Genomic DNA, 17,165 nt, shown 5'->3' with positions numbered 1-17,165 from the left:
CACACACACACCTTGGCTGTGGTGTACACACATACACACACCTCCTGGATAAGCTGCTGCCAGGAGCAGCAGAGGGGGCAGGCCTCGTGTGCACAGAGCAGATGTACGAGACAGGAAGACAGAAATGAAAAAAGAAGAAAAAGAGACAGCGAGTGTGTGTGTTATTGCGCCGACAGCTGAGAAATACACACCGATGTCTAAATCTACCTTCCTCCCACAAGCACAATGGAGAGATTACTTGCGAACTGCCAGGTAGACAACAAGACGTGAGCCGTCAAAGCCCTCGCAGCTCACCGCGGCGAGAGCTAATCAGGTTTGAAGCACACCCAGGTACACAATCTTTTGCTTTTGAGTGCACACGTTTCTCGACATTAATCCCCCCTAAGCCTTTGCAGCTAATGTAATCTAATTAATGACTTTTTTTTACCTTGAGCCTGCTGCAAACTTGAACTTCACAGACTGTTTATCCGTGTTTTTCTGTGCGTTTAAGTGAGGCGTCCGCCCACTAAAGCACAAAAACTGGGCTTGTGATTACAGCACAGTTGCTGGTTAATGATTAACCTATTTAACAACAAAGGCCAACAAAATACAAAGATAATTGTGTATGTTAATATCATAAACCATTTTGATACCTGAGCTTGGCAAATTTTCGATGATCATTTCTGTCTGTGCGAGTCGATTTCCATAAAAGTCCAACTAAAAATGCCCTGAGGGAGTTTTTGCCCATTATCTCCCACCACATCTACCATTTCCTTTTCCTGAGGCAGCACGCCTGCATTGTGGTTGCTCAAATTCACTCATTTCAAATAATTAAATCTTATTTCTTCTGGTCCCAGCTCCATGTTTTCACAGCCCCTTCCTTTGTTTTAGTGACTTTAATGTCCTTCTGATTTCCGCTGAACAGTGCCAGAAGTGTTCAGAGTAATTTGTCTTCCCTTCCAACCAGAAACGTCATTAAGTATCATCAAAAAGTCGTCCCATTGTGGATTTAATGTTCAGCCGGAATATACTCAAAAACATGCAAAGAAATGAACGTGCTTTACCTTTTTGCCGTGTTATCTTCAGGTTTCCCTCCCCTCATGAATTTTTCTAACCTTCCCTCAACATCAGCAGACTTGACGTTGTAATTAAAGTTGGAACATGCTTTCTGCAGAATAGTTCTCAGGCGGTCTTGATTGCAGATGAGTTTGTATACATTTGGAGACCTCCTGTTACCTCCTGCGTCACAATGCACAGAAGCATCAGTCTGTGCCGAGCACAAATCTTCACAAAATGTTCCTGCTTATTTCCAGCATGCAGTGTTCATTTGGAGCCTTGGAGCCAGAGGGGCTCCTCGTGCTGCATGTACAGTAGCAGGCATCAGTTGTGCTGTAAACATAAATAATTCAACACATTCAGATTAGGTTATGTACCTTAAGCATGAGGTCTCTGAATATTTCATTAAAACGTTCATTTTGCCAAATAAGCCTGAGCTTTCACGTACTGTATGTCATAAAGGAGCACCAGGTTGTTCCAGTTTACGGCCTTGTTTACCTCCTTCAGTTTCTCGGTTTGTGAATATTGCTTGGAAGATACTCAACATTAGGTTTGTATCCCATGTGTGTACGCTTCTTGTTTTGTTTTACAACGTCGTGAAGTTTATTTTGCTTCAGTTAGCATTAATTAGCTTTAAAAATGTCTTATCAAAAATGAAATCAAGCTCCTTTTGTAGTTATTAAATTGTTTATCTTCCAGTTGAGACCAACATCATAAGTGACTCCAAACTATGACACTAATTGGTTAATTATATGTTATTATTATAACAACAGAATAAGAGAATATCAGATGCCAAATAACAGGTCATAACAAATATCGTGTTATTAAAAAGAAATTTGAGTAGACGTGTTGCTGACATACGAAACCTTTTGGAAATCCGGATTCTCAGATCTGATTTTTAAAAGACGTCCTAATGAGTCTTAAATCTTAATTAGTTAGCTAATTCACCACCAGCGTCAGGTGTCGTGTTGATGCAGCAGGCACCTTTCCCTCCTCCTGATGATGAGTCTCATGTCTGAAAACAGCAACACACCTGTCACTGTCTGCGGGAACTTTGCGCTTGTGTTTGTTGAGTGTCACTTTAGCAGCAGCTGATTTCTTCACCAGCACGAAGCAGAAACGTTTACCTTCGACTCCGTCAGCTGTACAAGATGTTTCTTTGGTTGAACAAGGCCGAACCTTAAGCTCCCATGAACCAAACTCCGTCAGCAAGCAGTCTGTGCTGTCACTGGAAAATATCCTTCACTCAAACTTTGGCGTGAGGGTTTGAAAAGCTGAGCTGCTCGTTAGCTGTAGTTCTTCTGATCTGAAGTTTTCCCTTTGTGAAGGTAAAAGAAAGTAAGAGTTTTCCATCCTGACATCAGGCCTCAGCAGTGAACACATTTTTACTTTTTTTTTTTTTATTTTTATTCAATGACATAAACTATCAACATGGATAGAAGTGGCACACCACTGTGGAGCAAAATAGATTTTCAGTTCACACAAATACTATTATCCACGGCAGGTCTCTCTTCCCTGTCTCATCCTGTGAGCCCCTTCTCCCTCCCTTAGCAATTTCCACAAACAAACATTTCTTTCCTCGCTCTGTACAAAATAGATCAAGAAAACACACAATTATCTCTAAAAACTGGAACAGATTTTTATTAAATTAACCTTATTAGTGCATTACGGTAAGCAAATGCCAAAAAAAGGAGTTCCTCATTTGCATTAAGATAGATTTTTCAGGTTGGCTGCACAATTTAATTAAAGAAAAGATTAAGAATCATTAACCAAGCTGCTCTACCTTGCAGTAACGACAAGCTCACATCTGACTCAGGTTAACAGAAACCCAGATGGTGGCTCTCAAACTGTTGAATCTCCGTAACCGAATCAGAATGATCCCATTAGTTTCCAGGGGTGGGGTGGGGGGAGAAAAGTGAGGGAATTCTGGAAATTTGCAACACTTGCACATGGTGCAGCCGGCGGCCAAGTTTCATCCGAGGTCCCCGGTTGACGTTCTGATTTTTCTGGCGCCGGGGAAAAGGGGGGGGTCAGGGGTGACTCAGGTGGCCGGGGTTCATTTCGGGTCTTAAAATCCAAATGGAATTGCAGTACAAATGAAAACCTAATTTGTAACGCTTTGCATCCATTTTGGGGAAGTAATAGCATCACCTGAAGTTCATGAATCAATATTTTCAACGCATAAATGACCCTGCATAAATGTGGCGTCAAATAAGCTGTTCAGTAGCCTGCTAACCTGCCAGAAAGGGTTTTGTTTGTGGGCCTAAATGTGCCACAATTAGTCTAAATTTGTAAATTTAAACCTTTCGTGGACTGATAGACACTTTGTAACATGCGGCCACATTGAATGCTGCTCCTGTCCGCCGTTCACTTCAGCTGAAGTTCAACCACAGTCGGCCAGTCCAAACGCTGATGCGATGTGCTTGTGTGAAGGAGAGTCGTTACCTTATTACAGCAGCAGGACTTCTCTCATGAGCTGCTGTGCGGTGGCATCGCTTCTGTTTTCAGGATCAAGCGCAGGACAGTTTGTTTGAATGGAGGATTGTGCTCCAGTTCCAAACTCAGTTGTATGCATTGGTGCAAAGTAATCTTATTCTGCATTTATATTTAGGCTTTAGGGACTCACAGCAACTGAATGGTCTTGGATTGTCGACATTATAAGCTCCCAAAACACAGAAGTTACCTCCACAAAGCCCTGCTGGCACTAACAAATATTTGTGTCCCTGTGAATAATTATACTGCAGTGACAGGGAAGAGAACGAGACAGAGGGAGGAAAGCTCGTTTAGTATTAACCTCTTTCATGTTTGGCTTTTTATTTTTTTTTTCTATATCTGCTGTGATGGAACTAAGTCAGCGGTCACAGGTCTGATGCACACACAGAGCGAGCCGAGTGGAGAGGATTTGACAGCCCTCTCTGACCACCGTAGGGTTAAAGAATTTGGTATGCAAATTATTCGGGAAGGATGTTGTTAAAAGTGTTAGAGAGAAAGAGACAGGGAGAAAGAGAAGGAGAGAAGAGGGGAAAAAAAGGGAGGTACACATCCAAACCCCTAATCCTCTTGCTTTCGCCAAAATGACAAATGCAGGAACTGAGGCATAAAAGAATCACTCATGTATGGCACACTTGAGTATTACTGCGAGGCACCTGCATTGGAATGAACAGATACAAATAAATACAAAATAATGCAGGGGGGGGAGGCGGTGGGGGCGCGGAGAAGGGGCTGGTGGGGGTGGGGGGGATCACTAAGAAGCTTAAAAGAGTCTTCGGCGTTTGAATGCAATCAAGCGCCATTGAAATGATACCAGGTGCCTGGCAGGTGGAGGGAAACAGATGCGCCGGGGTTGGCAGCCTCGGCGGCGTACAGGTGTGAAAAAACGTGCCTGCTCCCTAATTACCGATTTAAATGCTTAATTTCTGTGTTTCAATATTGATTGCTACCTTTCTGCTCCTATTTCCCCACGGAGCGGGCCGAGTATTTGTAGGGACGCCTTGTCAGTGTGTTTTCTTTCCTTTCTTCTCCCTCTTTCTCTTTTCTTTTTTATTAATACCCCCCAAACAAATCTGGGCTTTTCTCCCGAGCGTTGCTCTGTGTTCGTGTTTGGATTCCTTCCCAAATCATTCCTGAGTGATTAAAGGGGGGATGTCTTCGTTATTTGATGGCAGGGCAGCAGAAAGGCCCGCTCGCAGCGTCGCTCCTCTTCTCCCTTTTTAGATTGGATCATATACTGGTAATGGGACGCACAATCAATGGCCATGCATTGATGCCAAAAGAAGCCCCCCCACCCCCACCCCCCTCGCCCCCCTCACCCCCTCCTCCTTTCAGTGGATCCAGATGGATCTTTATCTGGCGATGTATTGATGAAAATCACTCCTCTCATTTGCTGGCCCTCCTTCCTTCCTCCACAGGCAAATGACAAACTCATGTACCTGCTGCAATTTGTACTTCAGTCTGAGATTTATAACCTGCTGTGCTGCAGGCAGGCTGTGAATGAGCAGGAGGAGGAGGATGGCGAGGATGGCGAGGATGAAGATTACTAATGATAGCTGATGCATCTCAATAATTATATGTTGGCTAATGTGTGTGTATGCACTTTTAGTGTTAGCTGGACATCTTTGGTGTGTGTGTGTGTGTGTGTGTGTGTGTGTGTGTGTGTGTGTGGCAGCATGGACAGCACTCACCTTCTCCTTCATATCTCCCAGAGCCATTGAGTGGTGAAACCTGGCGTGTCCTGGTATTTGTAGAACAAAGCTAAAGTTGGCTTAGATGTCTTTAGGCAAATATGCTGTGGTACCTTCAGTAGATGATAGAAAATGTAAACATTTTTCATCACACGGCATGTGTGGTAATTTTAATTTTTTTTGAGAAATATTTGCCGTCCTACTCGTCCCAGGTCGCCAGATGAGCCTTTTTAAAACGTGGTTAACAAGAAGCAGCGCTGGTTACATTTAGGAACAAAACCCACGTGGTTTGGGTGAGGAAAAGATTGGTGACTTTTGGTTTCACACAGGATGTGGACTCTGGTCTTCTGGGTGAAAGTCTGTGCCCCCCCCTTTCAGTGAGACCCCCACTCGTCTTGAAAACTGGTTTCTTTTACTTTTACCTCTTTTCATGTGTTTTTGTGGTGATTTTGAGAGTCACCGTCCAATTAAGGAGCTTAAATGAAATGTGTTTTGAAGTTGTAGTCACCTGACCCTTCTCGGCTTCACCAGGCTCCACCCGTTTTATTCTACATTGGGTTAAAGATGCACACGGTCTAATTCTTCAGATTTGGTGATGGGTGAACAGTTGCATAACCTTCAGCCAGTTGCACTGACTCGCACATTCCTCTCTTTTCCATGTAATGTGTTTTGTTTAAGAATTAATAATTGTCTGAAATGTTTCATTTAATACCTTGAAAGGCGTCACTTCAGGGAAAGAATTGAAAAGTTTAATCCCATAATGCGTCCCGGACCATTACAGCTGCCGTTATTTTTGTGGCCGTTTGATGGGAAACTGTTTTATTTCCTGGAGGTAGCATGTCAGGAACACTGCAGGGCAGTGCATGCTGGGACCGGTCCAGGCCCACCGCGGCGGCTCCCGTTGCAGGCCAACAGCTGCCTTTCCCAGGTGGCCTGACATTTGAGTCGCAGCCGGCCAGATTAGATGGAAGGTGTACGAAGAGGGACAGAAGGCAGGAGGATGATGAAGGAGGGGGGAGACGAGGGGGAGGAAGGGAAGGAAGGGGGAAGGCAGGACGATTAACTTAGTGCCAGGTCCTTGTGCGTACGGGGTTGGAAGGCGGGGGGGAGCCCAGGGGACAACCTGAGCCCCTGGATTTGAGTCCAGATGGCTGGCCAGGGCACCCCAGAGGACCCTCTCTTATTGATTTAGGAGGGAAAACAGAGAACCTGGCTTTGCTTTGGGCCCCGGCGAGCAACCAACTGTACCGCACAAGACCTGCATGGCTGCTCGCCTCCTCCTTCCTCTCTGTTCCTTTTTCATCCTCATCTCAGGTTATCTGCGCCGACCCAAGGGGGAAGCGAGCAAGGGATGTGCGAGGAAGTGGGGAGCGAGGGGCAAGATATGAATATAAGTCGACTGATTTAGCAGGTCTGATGTAAAGCGGGTCACACTTTCGCAGGTCTAATCCCCTTTTCTTCGCGGTCAAAGTGTGCGCTGATATGAGACGGTATCGGCTCCCTGGAACCAAATAGAGCCTGAACGGTGCAGGTCGCTGTTAATACAAAGAGCTTCTCAGCTAGTGAGCAGCCGAGAGGAGATGTGCAAGATAAGATTTGTAGAAACACATGAAAGGGGACATGGGTATAAATATGTATGGACCCCTTGGAGTGGAGCCCTTTTTGTATGCCCATTAGTAGTTTTTTGTGAGACTGTCTGTCTATTGTCAATGTACTAGCGCACACAGTTTCACCACCCAGTCAATTATATTCCCAACATTATATTACAATAGGAAGTATAACTGTCTGAACATACAGTCAGGGCTGCATAACATGAATAATTTAGGGCGCATCATGGAGACATCATTCCTGTATGACACTGTTTAGAAAACAAATGAAAGAAAAATATCGGAGATCTGGGGAGCTTGACACCAAGTCTGACAAAATAATTGATAGCATGCAATAAACTGCGGCGTTTAAGTGGGATGATTTGTCGACAAGCTTATTATTTGTCTTCTTTTTTTTAACATATTTTTAAGGCTTTTGAATAATGCTCGGGTCCAAAATTGATCAGCATAGTATGAAGTGAAAATATTTCAAATGGAAAAAATTAACCAACAGATGGTAGCTCCGGTCCATTAAGATAACTATTATAAAACACTTGATCCTGAAGATGCAACACGTACATTTAAATCATTTTCTTCCCAAAAGTAGGCACATTGATTATCGACACGATTTTAAGCCTGATATTAAAATGCCCATGAAGTGTGAGCCGTGCTGAGCACCACAGAGCTTACAAAGAGTTAACTGCAGCTCAGCGTATTAGGATCTCATACCATATGATATTTGTCAATATTGTCGATTAGCTATGAAACAGATCCCCCTCAGCGAGCGGCCGGAGCGGGGAGGTATCTGTAACCGGACGCCCACGCACCGCAAAGACTATCGACTGACAAGGTGGACCTCTTTGTGTTCTTTGGAAGATGTCTGCGTTGTTTTTGTGTTGTGGGTCCTGTGCTGTGCTAATGAGCCTAATGAGCTTCTCTTTACATGTTGGTGCATCTCTGGTGCAGACACCTTAGGCATGAAGAGATTTTTGTAGCGTGCATCCATACATGTACACGTGCGTGCACCTTTAAGGCTTCACTCGGAGCCTGTGGTTGTTTGGTGTGCATGGGTGTTGCTGTAACAGTCGAAATAGCAAATCGCGGCACATCTGTCTGCGTACCTATCGATGTACACTCGCTCCAGATGGTGACTCAGCGAGATTACATGATCACGGTGGCCTTAATTCCTGCCGAGAACAACGTCAGACGACTTATGGGAACAAACAGCGGCTCGAATTCTTTCACAAGCCGCTTGGCGTTCAGAGGTGACGGGTCATGAAGGACTCGGAGGAGGCAAAAGAATGAGACAGACGAGGGCCGTCCTGCACGCAGAATGTGTCGCCTCATCTTCACTGTGTGCATCAAGTATGCAGCTTGTGTTATTCACCTTTATTCTCTGAGTGTGTAATCCATTTTTCTGACTCTCTTTTGTGCCATGTTTGTTTTCTGTCATCAGTATGTTTCTTCAAGGTTTTACTAAATTGAGGGATCTCCCTCAGCACCAGCAGGGACAGCTATTTGGCTTTCTTTCCTTTGTTGTCTCTTGTTTTCCCTCCATGCTAACATGGAGCTGAAGATGCCAACATTCATGACAACTGTCTCCGGTGAACGAGCACTCGAATTCAAGTCACACACACACAGCGTGATGCGTGCCATGTTATCCAGTTTTGTTCCAAATATGCATGTGGTCCAGATAAGAACTGAAAAATGTGACTGTTTACTCTGATTAGAATTCAGATCTGAGTGTCGTGTGAGAGACGCGGTCTGAGTTGGTGTATTTTTGTTCGTGCTCGTCTGTGTCAGGAGCTGCTGTGGAAACGTTTAGCTTTGAGTGCGGTGATAATTGAAGCCCACTTGCTCCTGTGGGAGCTCGCTGACGTGAGCCTCTGGCTGCAGTGTGGTTTGATGCTGAAAGGTGTGTATTGTTTTATCACTTGCGAGCGTTGCTGTGGAAAGCGGGTGTGACAGCGCTGCTAAAACCTGAACCGAGTTCAGACCTGTTTGTGGACCTCTGGGGGGAATCTCAGAACAATAAGCGGTTCTGTTTTTTTTTTTTTCCACTTTCCCTCTTGTTTTATTTGCACCTTAAAACTGCCAGGCGTGAAGGTTTTGCTGAAGGCAGACATCGCTTAGCTCCCACAACATCCGGCTTCACAGTCGTGTAGGTGTGAGGTGGGCAGTAATAACCTGGGATTTCAACCAGCAACTATCAAACCAAACAGGTTTCTGTAATCATTTTTGTCATCTCCTGCTTATTTACGGTTTCACAGTATTTTATTTATTTTCCGCCACTGGTGCTCACAATCTCTTGCTGAATAAATAAATGACTGTACTTTCACATACAGCAGAGGATGGTGTCAGGCAGGGGTTTGGTGTTTGCTGACAATTTTCCATAAGTTCAGTTGGGGAAGCATTTAAAGAAAGAAAAGGGGCAAATTAAAGTTTGAAATCTATTGGATTCAAAGTGTTTCAAAAACAAATTCTGTTAATCCAACATCCAAGTCAGTGCAGCTCTTTAACACTGCCAACATGTCCATATTAAACGTATTTGCAACACGATTTCATGTTTTGACACTTGGTTGGTGTTAAGACTAGAGGAGGTTAATTGTCGCTGTTGTGAAGAAGCAACAGTCTTTCCCCCAGTCTGAACCAAAGTCCCTTTGTTGACTAAACCCAACAACACGTGGGACTCAGGTTACAGAGCTGGGTCTTGGATGTCCATCTTCTTCACCGGAGACAAGGATGCCACTGATCCATTACATCATGAATTAGTTAACCCCAGAATAATGTGAAAAGAGACAAAATGGAGCTGCTTTGTTATCTATTAGCCTACAAAGTAATTTTTGGAACTCATAAATCACCTGAATCGTTGACACGTTGCTTTTGATCCACGGTCCATTGTCCCCTTTTTCCATTTGTTGTGGTAATTTAATGCTACAGGCTTGTAAAATCGCTGCTCGTCGCCCCTGTGATGCTGCCGGGTGCCCCCTCCCTCCCTCGCTGTGCACCGTAAAGCTAATGTCTACATGGCAGCGTGTTCAGATATGGGATTTGTAGGTCACAGCTGCAAACACAGCTAAGGGCAATGTACCATTGTTCTTTATGCCTTGGCACAAGGTGTATTAAACACACATATGCTCCTAAATGAATATTTAGATTACTACCCTTTATTATTAGTCTGTCCCGGAAACATTTGAATATCACCTCCAGCATTGTTTTGCTTATCTACCCCACCGCCACCACAACCCGCCTATGCCCCTCTTTTTTTTTAAACTGGGGGGAAACGCCACAGTGTGCGATGTATAATCACCTTGAAATTAATTAATCGTAACACAACAACGCTGGCGATAGCATCAGCGCCCGTGCGGTTCCCTCTTTTGTTTGGCCACCCGCTCTTTCTTCAGGTTGCTGAGGTTGCTGTCCTGGACACCATCGAGCTAAAATGGCTGCTATCTCTGAGCTGTATGTGTGGGGTCTCAGCGAGTAATTAATCTCAATGAAGCCCGTAGCTGAGGTAGGTATGAAGGCCCAGAATTCAATTATTCCCCCCCCAACACACACACACACACACACACCGCCAACTCCGCCATCGCCGGCGTGCACCGACACTTTAACGGGAGGAAATGTGCCGCCTCTATTTTCCCAGGTTAATATGAGCCACCTGAGCCTTATCATCATTTAACCAGCACGGCGAATATTGTCATAACACATGCAGCCTCTTGGTTTTACTTTAGTTTTTGTCATTAGTGGCCCTCAGCGACTTTTCAATTACAGCTCAAGTCACGCTTTGCATTCAGAGGATGAACGTCTGCACACATCATGGAAACATATAAGAGTGAGGAAGTGATGTGCACAGCTCACTCTGCGTGTGTGTGCTGTTTGTACCTGCGTGCATCAGCAATGTGATCAGATCCACATTGGACCTGCAGAACAGAACAAACAGAGTGGACTGGTCAGTGAAAAATAATGTTAAATAAGCTGTTAAATCACCTAAAACTCTGCACAGGTTCAATAGCTGACTAGTTTGTTCGTTAAAACATATTGTCAAATCAGAATGTGATCGCTACAGTGGAACTCGGTGAATCGACAGGCGCTGATGCACTGAGTTACAGAGCAGTTTAACTCTCCTCACTTCTGCTGACAGTCTGTCCCCTTCGTCGCTCTGTTTGACTCTTCCTCCTGCTCTCCGCTGCTCTGTGGCCACCGGCTTCAGCTCATCACGAGAACAGGAAGTGGTGCTTTTATAGCTGGTTTGGTTATGAGAAGCGTGTGAGAGGTCATCCTCACGGGGCTTTTCAGCTGCACTGGAACCTGCTCAGAAGTGTTCAAAACATCCAGCTCGCTCGCTCTTCCTTCCTGGAAGTGATGGCTCTTCAGTCACTGCACAGTAAGCTGACTCTGACTCCTGGAATGAACACTATTGGGTATTGACCAATATTTTCGTCCTCATTGATTACTGGTTGACAATACACTGTATTTCCACTTTAATTATTTGCATGGCTGCTTTTTCTGCAGAGATGGCCGTCAATACCACAGACAGCAGCAGACAAACAGCCATTAACAGGAAGCTCTTGGACCGGCGCTCTCTGGAGACGACACGTATACGAGGATGCGTTTAAACAGATGAATGAACGAGTGATTTCCAAAACAAGCATCGTGCATATTTTCCAAAGTTTCTCTAAAAGTTTGATATAAGCTACTTGATATTGATGTACAGATTTCATACAATAACAGATAATTTAATTTTGCAGAATAGTGGAGCGTGTGAGTGAGTCTGAGGATTTTCAAATTGCATTGGTGTTTTAGATATCAAAGCAAATCTTTTGTTTTGGCATTTAAAGAATCGCTAATAAGCAAAATGCAATCAACAGGGCAGCTTTCAGAGGCTTTCAGATCACCTGGCTGAGCCTTGTGCGTTGCTCCGCACTTCACAACAGCTACAACAACAGCTGTAACTGCAGTGGCCTTTGGTGCGTTTGTGATGTGCGGCAGATAATAAATACACACACGAGAGGTGATTTCTGTGTTGCCACAGGAGTCACGTTCCCTCTTGCAGAAGAAGAAGAGCACCTTCCATTCCTGTCGGCTCCTGCAGTACAGTCAGAGGCCAATCAGGTCTTAATGTTGAGGAAACGATATCGTTTGTAGGATGGCAGCCAAACACCTACGCTGGGGTCAACTGCAGCAACCGACGGCCCGTCATGCTCTCGCTTTAACCTCTAAAATCCCAGCAGGTTTTTGCATATATAAGGTAACGAAGGCGGGAAGGTTGCTGTAGCTGTGTGTGTGTGTGTGTGTGTGTGTGTGTGTTCTTATGTGGGTGGGATGTGGGGGGTCACATGTCTCCAGATGAGTTCTATGCAAAACAAAAACGTTAATCCACGCAGCGAGCGTGACGGCGGGCGGCACACCTTCCCATAAATCACTGTGGTTTTAATCATACCTGTCTCGCCGTCTCTTTGCCGCCATCCCTGGAGAAACTGTTTCGCCTGCCTGCCTCTCTCTTTCGCTCTCTCCCTCCCCGGGTTTCTCTCTTTCTCACTTGTGCTCAATTATCTAGCAGCTCTTTCGGTGTTTATTTATTTATCCAAAGTTCATGTACAGTATGCATGCACAAATTTTCTCCTGGGGGAGCGAGAGCGACTCAGCGGAGCGTAGCGGCTAACCACACCGGCAGCAGTGAAGGAGGTGGAGGTGGAGGAGGAGGAGGAGGAGGAGGAGGATGGGAAGGGAGAGGGGAAGGGGAGGAGAAGCCCAGTAGGGGTTGAGAACGTTTTCCTCGAGGCAGACCTAAAGGTTGCTGGTTTGTTTCCCAGCGTCCTCAGGGAAAATATCAGTCCTCGTCCAGCCATCATGGCTGAGCTGCCTTTGAGCAGGGCCCAACTTCCCTGGTTGTCACTGAAAAGTTTACCTTTCTGAAAAACCATCGCAAAACTATAGTCTCATTTTTTTTGCTGACAATAAGAGCACATCAATTCTCCATAGTTTGGAGTTTTTAGCTTTGAAAAGCTCGTTTCTTGCCGCCTAATTTCCTTTTGTGTTTGTTAACAGAGCTCATAAACATACAGCTGAACACATCCGACAGAAAGAGTTTGGATGGGTCACAGTAAAGGCTTTTCTAAGTGGAACCACATTGAATTTCTGTTGTGCAGTCAGTGTCAGGTTGACAGAGGACGCTTTGACATGTCAGAAACAACTGCAGCATCTCCCGTAAAACAACGAGGGGAGAAAATTCAGGAGGAAGTGAAGTGGCGAGCACGTGGCTTTGGTAAAGAGAAGATAAGAAGAGGGACTGGCTTATTTTTTTTTTATATATATAGAGACGTTTAAAAACACAAGGGAGTTGACGGTTTCCACCGAGGGAGAGGCAGGTAAAGGCTGTCTGGAAGCTAATTAGAGGCCATATCACAACAGCAGCAGGGCCTGAGCCACTTTCACTCAGCACCGAGGTAAACAAAGTGCTTGGCTGCTTGTAGCTGTGACAGGCCAGATAAAGTGGTATTTACCTTTCAGTTGTTGGTTTCTTTTACAGCCCTGTACTGCGAGTATGTACAGTGTGTTTGCTGGCTTTTATTTTGCAACACAATGTCAACAGAGAGAGGAAGAAACGGGGAGAGAGAAAAGTGGATACACAATGCAATTATGAACCAACAGGAATGGAAATGAGGGAGACCAAGGTGGGAGTTGAGCAGATCAGAACATTCAAGTCTAAATCCTCTTTTACACAGGACTGATATTACCTGGGGATGTTCAGCGATTTGGAAAAAACTGCAAAGATAGCAAAGGAGCCCGTGCAAATCTGCTTAATCTCTCAAGTCAGCTGCGATTCATTATCTGCTGCTTTTGGCTGTTAGGTTCACTCAGGAATAAAATTCCATAATTTTGACAGCTTCCATCTGGGGTAAAAGTTATGGTTTCCACATTTTACTTTGTTATTACCAAAACGGGAGCAGTGGGGTCTAGAAAGTCCATGAAGTGGCTGCACCCGGCCAAGACATTTTCAGCCAGAGACCACCTGTGAAGCATTTCCTTAATGAGGCTGCCTGTGTCCCCTGCATTTCCAGTCTTTATGCTAAGCTAAGCTAGCTGGCTCCAGCTTGGTATGGAGTTCTCTCTCTCATCATGAAACAGCAAGGTTTTTCCCAAAATGTTGAACTGTTCCTTTTACAAAGTAAATATGAGCTAAGAAGATCTCTCACATTGTGTCCTTTAAAACATGTTCACATCAGCAAATAGTTTCCACCCTGACCTGATGAACACCTCGTCGATTTGAAAATAAAAAGCTCCATTAAGTTTCCCATTAAATGTATGTGGCTAAACAAATTAGTAGGAATCTGATTATAACAGCAATGCCATTGTAATTTTAAATTCCAACATGTAAATAACACTTTAATTAACTTTGTCTGATGCCTTGTTGATCTTCTCTTAAATCTCTGGTCTTTTTGTAAAGATTAAAAAGCAGATTCTATCAAAGTGTACATGACTTAAAGACCGAGGGGGGTTTTCCTTTGCAGTGAAGTCAGGATGTATACATTTTACCTGTCAACTTCATCAGCGTCCATGCGTTAATTACCTCCTCCTCGGCCTCGCCTCTTAATGGTCTTGAAAAGGCTCTCGAGCCTCCCGACGCGGCTTCTCTGCGACGTCTGCCTGCCGTGTCTTTAACGTGAGAGAATAGCACTGTCAACCGTCCACATAAACCATGTCAGAGCCACCCGTGGCACCTACATCCTCAACAAAACAAAGGCTCCCCGCAATTAAGGACGCCTTTTCTCACCGCCGACAGCTCCCCTCCATTTTTTTCATCCCTCCTTTTTTTTTTGCTTTATTCCAACAATTTCCAGCAACTCCAGCCGACACCTTAAGTGCCGCTAAGTGATCAAAGAGGGGAGTGCATATTGGATAACGCAATTAGGCTACCGCTGAGAGAGGAGAGTAACAAAGAGAGAGACAAGAGAGGGACTCTGAACAGATAATGGCTTGTAAACAGAGGACATTACTTTACACAGAGATTATTCGGATCCCGACCTGACACCGGATGCACCGGGGTCTATTAGTGGAGTCGCACCCAGTGGGAGAAATCAGACTGGATCACTTCAGTTCGGAAATGGGAGAAAATGGCAGTTCTTTCGTGCACTAAAAAGTTGATTCTCGGGCTCCTCTAATTGCCAGTATTCAAAACAAAACTGTGATACTTTAAAGGGAATGTGAGGATTTCTTTCTCTCGCCCTCCTCCTCACGTTTTTTTCCCCTCTCTGCTTGTCATCGGTGTACTTAACAAGAGGACATAAGTGGCTCCTCTCATCATAATGGAGATCCGACAATATAAAGAGTGTGTGTGTGTGTGGTCGTGGCGGTGAGGGGTGAGTATTGTGGTGACGAGAGGAAGTCGTGGTTTCCTCTCCCCTTACCCCCCACCCACCAGCATTAAATGACTTGGGTCAAACGGTCAAAATGTAATTATCACCAAAGACGGCAGCCATGGCCAGTCAGCGTGCTTACCTGACATTAACCCCAGTCTGAACTAACAGGAGGCCCTTGCTGCCCCAGGAGCCAGATGCTAATTTGAAGCAGAGTTTGCAGTTGAGGAGATGGGGAGGGGGTTGGAGGGTTTCGGGTGGGGTAATTGTGGAGATCTAATGGGGATCAGTGCTGTGGGAGCTCTCTATACATCTGCCGTCTGGCTAAGACCCACCGCACCTGAGACTCACAGGCTTGGCTGTGGTCGCGCTCCCCTGTAGGCTTTGAAGCTCAACGGATGCAGCATGGCGCCACTGCTGGCACAAGTTAAGTGTGTGTGTGTGTGTGTGTGTGTGTGTTGTGGTCTGAATTCCAATTTTAGTTGAGTGAGCCTTCATTCACAATGCAACTGAGTGTCCCCATGCTGACACATCCAATGTCTTCTAATCACAGAGCTCACATGAATTCATTTTGCCTCCGTCAGTTTGTCCGTTCTATTTGTTACTCACAGACAAGTGTCCAGCCCACATGGGCGTGCGAGACATGAAATATATTGTGGTAGAGGTGAAAGGGGGGAGGGGGGCTTGACATGAAGAGCATAATATGCATGATATTGTAAACAAAGAGCCACAAAAGCTCCATTACTGAAACATAAATTAAGTCTTTTCTTGGTTTTGTCTCTTTGTTGTTCATGAGCAGAATCATTTTGAAAATTATATCAGATTTCACTTGCATATATCCCCTGCATCTCGCTGCACAAGCTCTGACCCGAGTGCGGCGTTCCCATGTAATGTGGACACTGGACTACATGGATGGATGCGAGGGGCCGAGAGCGGCCTCGGCCTTCTTGTAACACAGATCACCTTTACACTTGACTCCTGCTCGCTCATTGTGTCGGTGCGACGAGGAAAAAAGGCCCAGGGAGGCAGCCTCCCGGTCATCTTTAATTCATGCGATTAAATATGCAGCAGAAGCCCTCCTCGTACCAGCTGTTAGACGCCGTTAGTGAGCCATAATTCAAGAGTTCAAATCCGAGCAAATTGAGGGCGAGGTCGGACAGAACGCCGGCCGGAGAGGCATTATCCTCCAGCTGAGGGGCGAGCGGCAGGTTCAGTCAGGTGCAGCGCGAAGCTTGTTAAGCCTGACGGCTGGTGAAAGATTAAGCAATGCGCTGTCCTCAGAAGAGGCACATGCTGGTTATTTCCTCCCCCTGAAAACATCCCTGTGTTACAGCGACGCAGAGGCGTTTGTCACATCCTCTGCTGCAGCTTTGACCTTTAACCTCTGACATCATCACTCTAGCTGCCATCATTCAGGACATGTGGCTGTACTTTTTGACTTTGGAGTTGATGCACAGACTTTTAATGTCCAGCGGAAAACCTTGACAGAAAACCATGAAGAAAATTTTGAAGGGTTTTGGTCAGACTTCCTGATCTGAGAGCAACAGTATTTACATCTGTATAAACTGTGCCATTGGAAATGATAAATAGATCCTGCTTTTCCTTCAAGTATGTAACTCGCTTGTTTGTTCTTGGTCCAGTTGCCAGAACAGAATGTTTGCACTGTACGTTTCTGCCCACCAGAGATACGTCATGTTTCCATGTTTCATGCATATCATGTCAACATTTCTGCAATGTGTGTCATATTATGTGCAGGACAAAGAGGGGACGGCGGGGGGTGTGATGAGGCGGAGAGCGAGAGACCAGCTGAACAACAGGTACCAGGACAATCTGCAGCCATGTTTGTGTCGACAAAACCAGGTAAGCCAAAACGAGATTCTTTTCAAACCCGAACCAAGTGCGGTTTTGTACTGTGACAGCATACAAACTGAACCTAAAGAAATGCAGAGCTGCAACATTTATCCTGGAGATTGGGTTGTTTTTCCACATCTGCATCTGTTGTC

The 17,165-nt window shown here is 45.2% G+C and overlaps 1 long non-coding RNA gene across 2 annotated transcripts in view; it reads left to right on the top strand.

The window, feature by feature from the left end:
* The window catches only part of LOC124055553, a 210,919-nt gene that overhangs the window by 172,395 nt on the left and 21,359 nt on the right, over window positions 1-17,165 (top strand). For both annotated transcript variants that reach the window (XR_006842711.1, XR_006842712.1), the window contains exon 8: window positions 16,918-17,022. This is a non-coding gene — a long non-coding RNA (uncharacterized LOC124055553). The remainder of the gene's footprint in view (window positions 1-16,917; window positions 17,023-17,165) is intronic.

This window comes from Scatophagus argus, chromosome 24, assembly GCF_020382885.2.
Source record: "Scatophagus argus isolate fScaArg1 chromosome 24, fScaArg1.pri, whole genome shotgun sequence".
NCBI lineage: Eukaryota > Metazoa > Chordata > Actinopteri > Scatophagidae > Scatophagus > Scatophagus argus.
The sequence above is the reverse complement of the archived record's forward strand: the minus strand, read 5'-3'. Positions and strand labels throughout refer to the sequence as shown.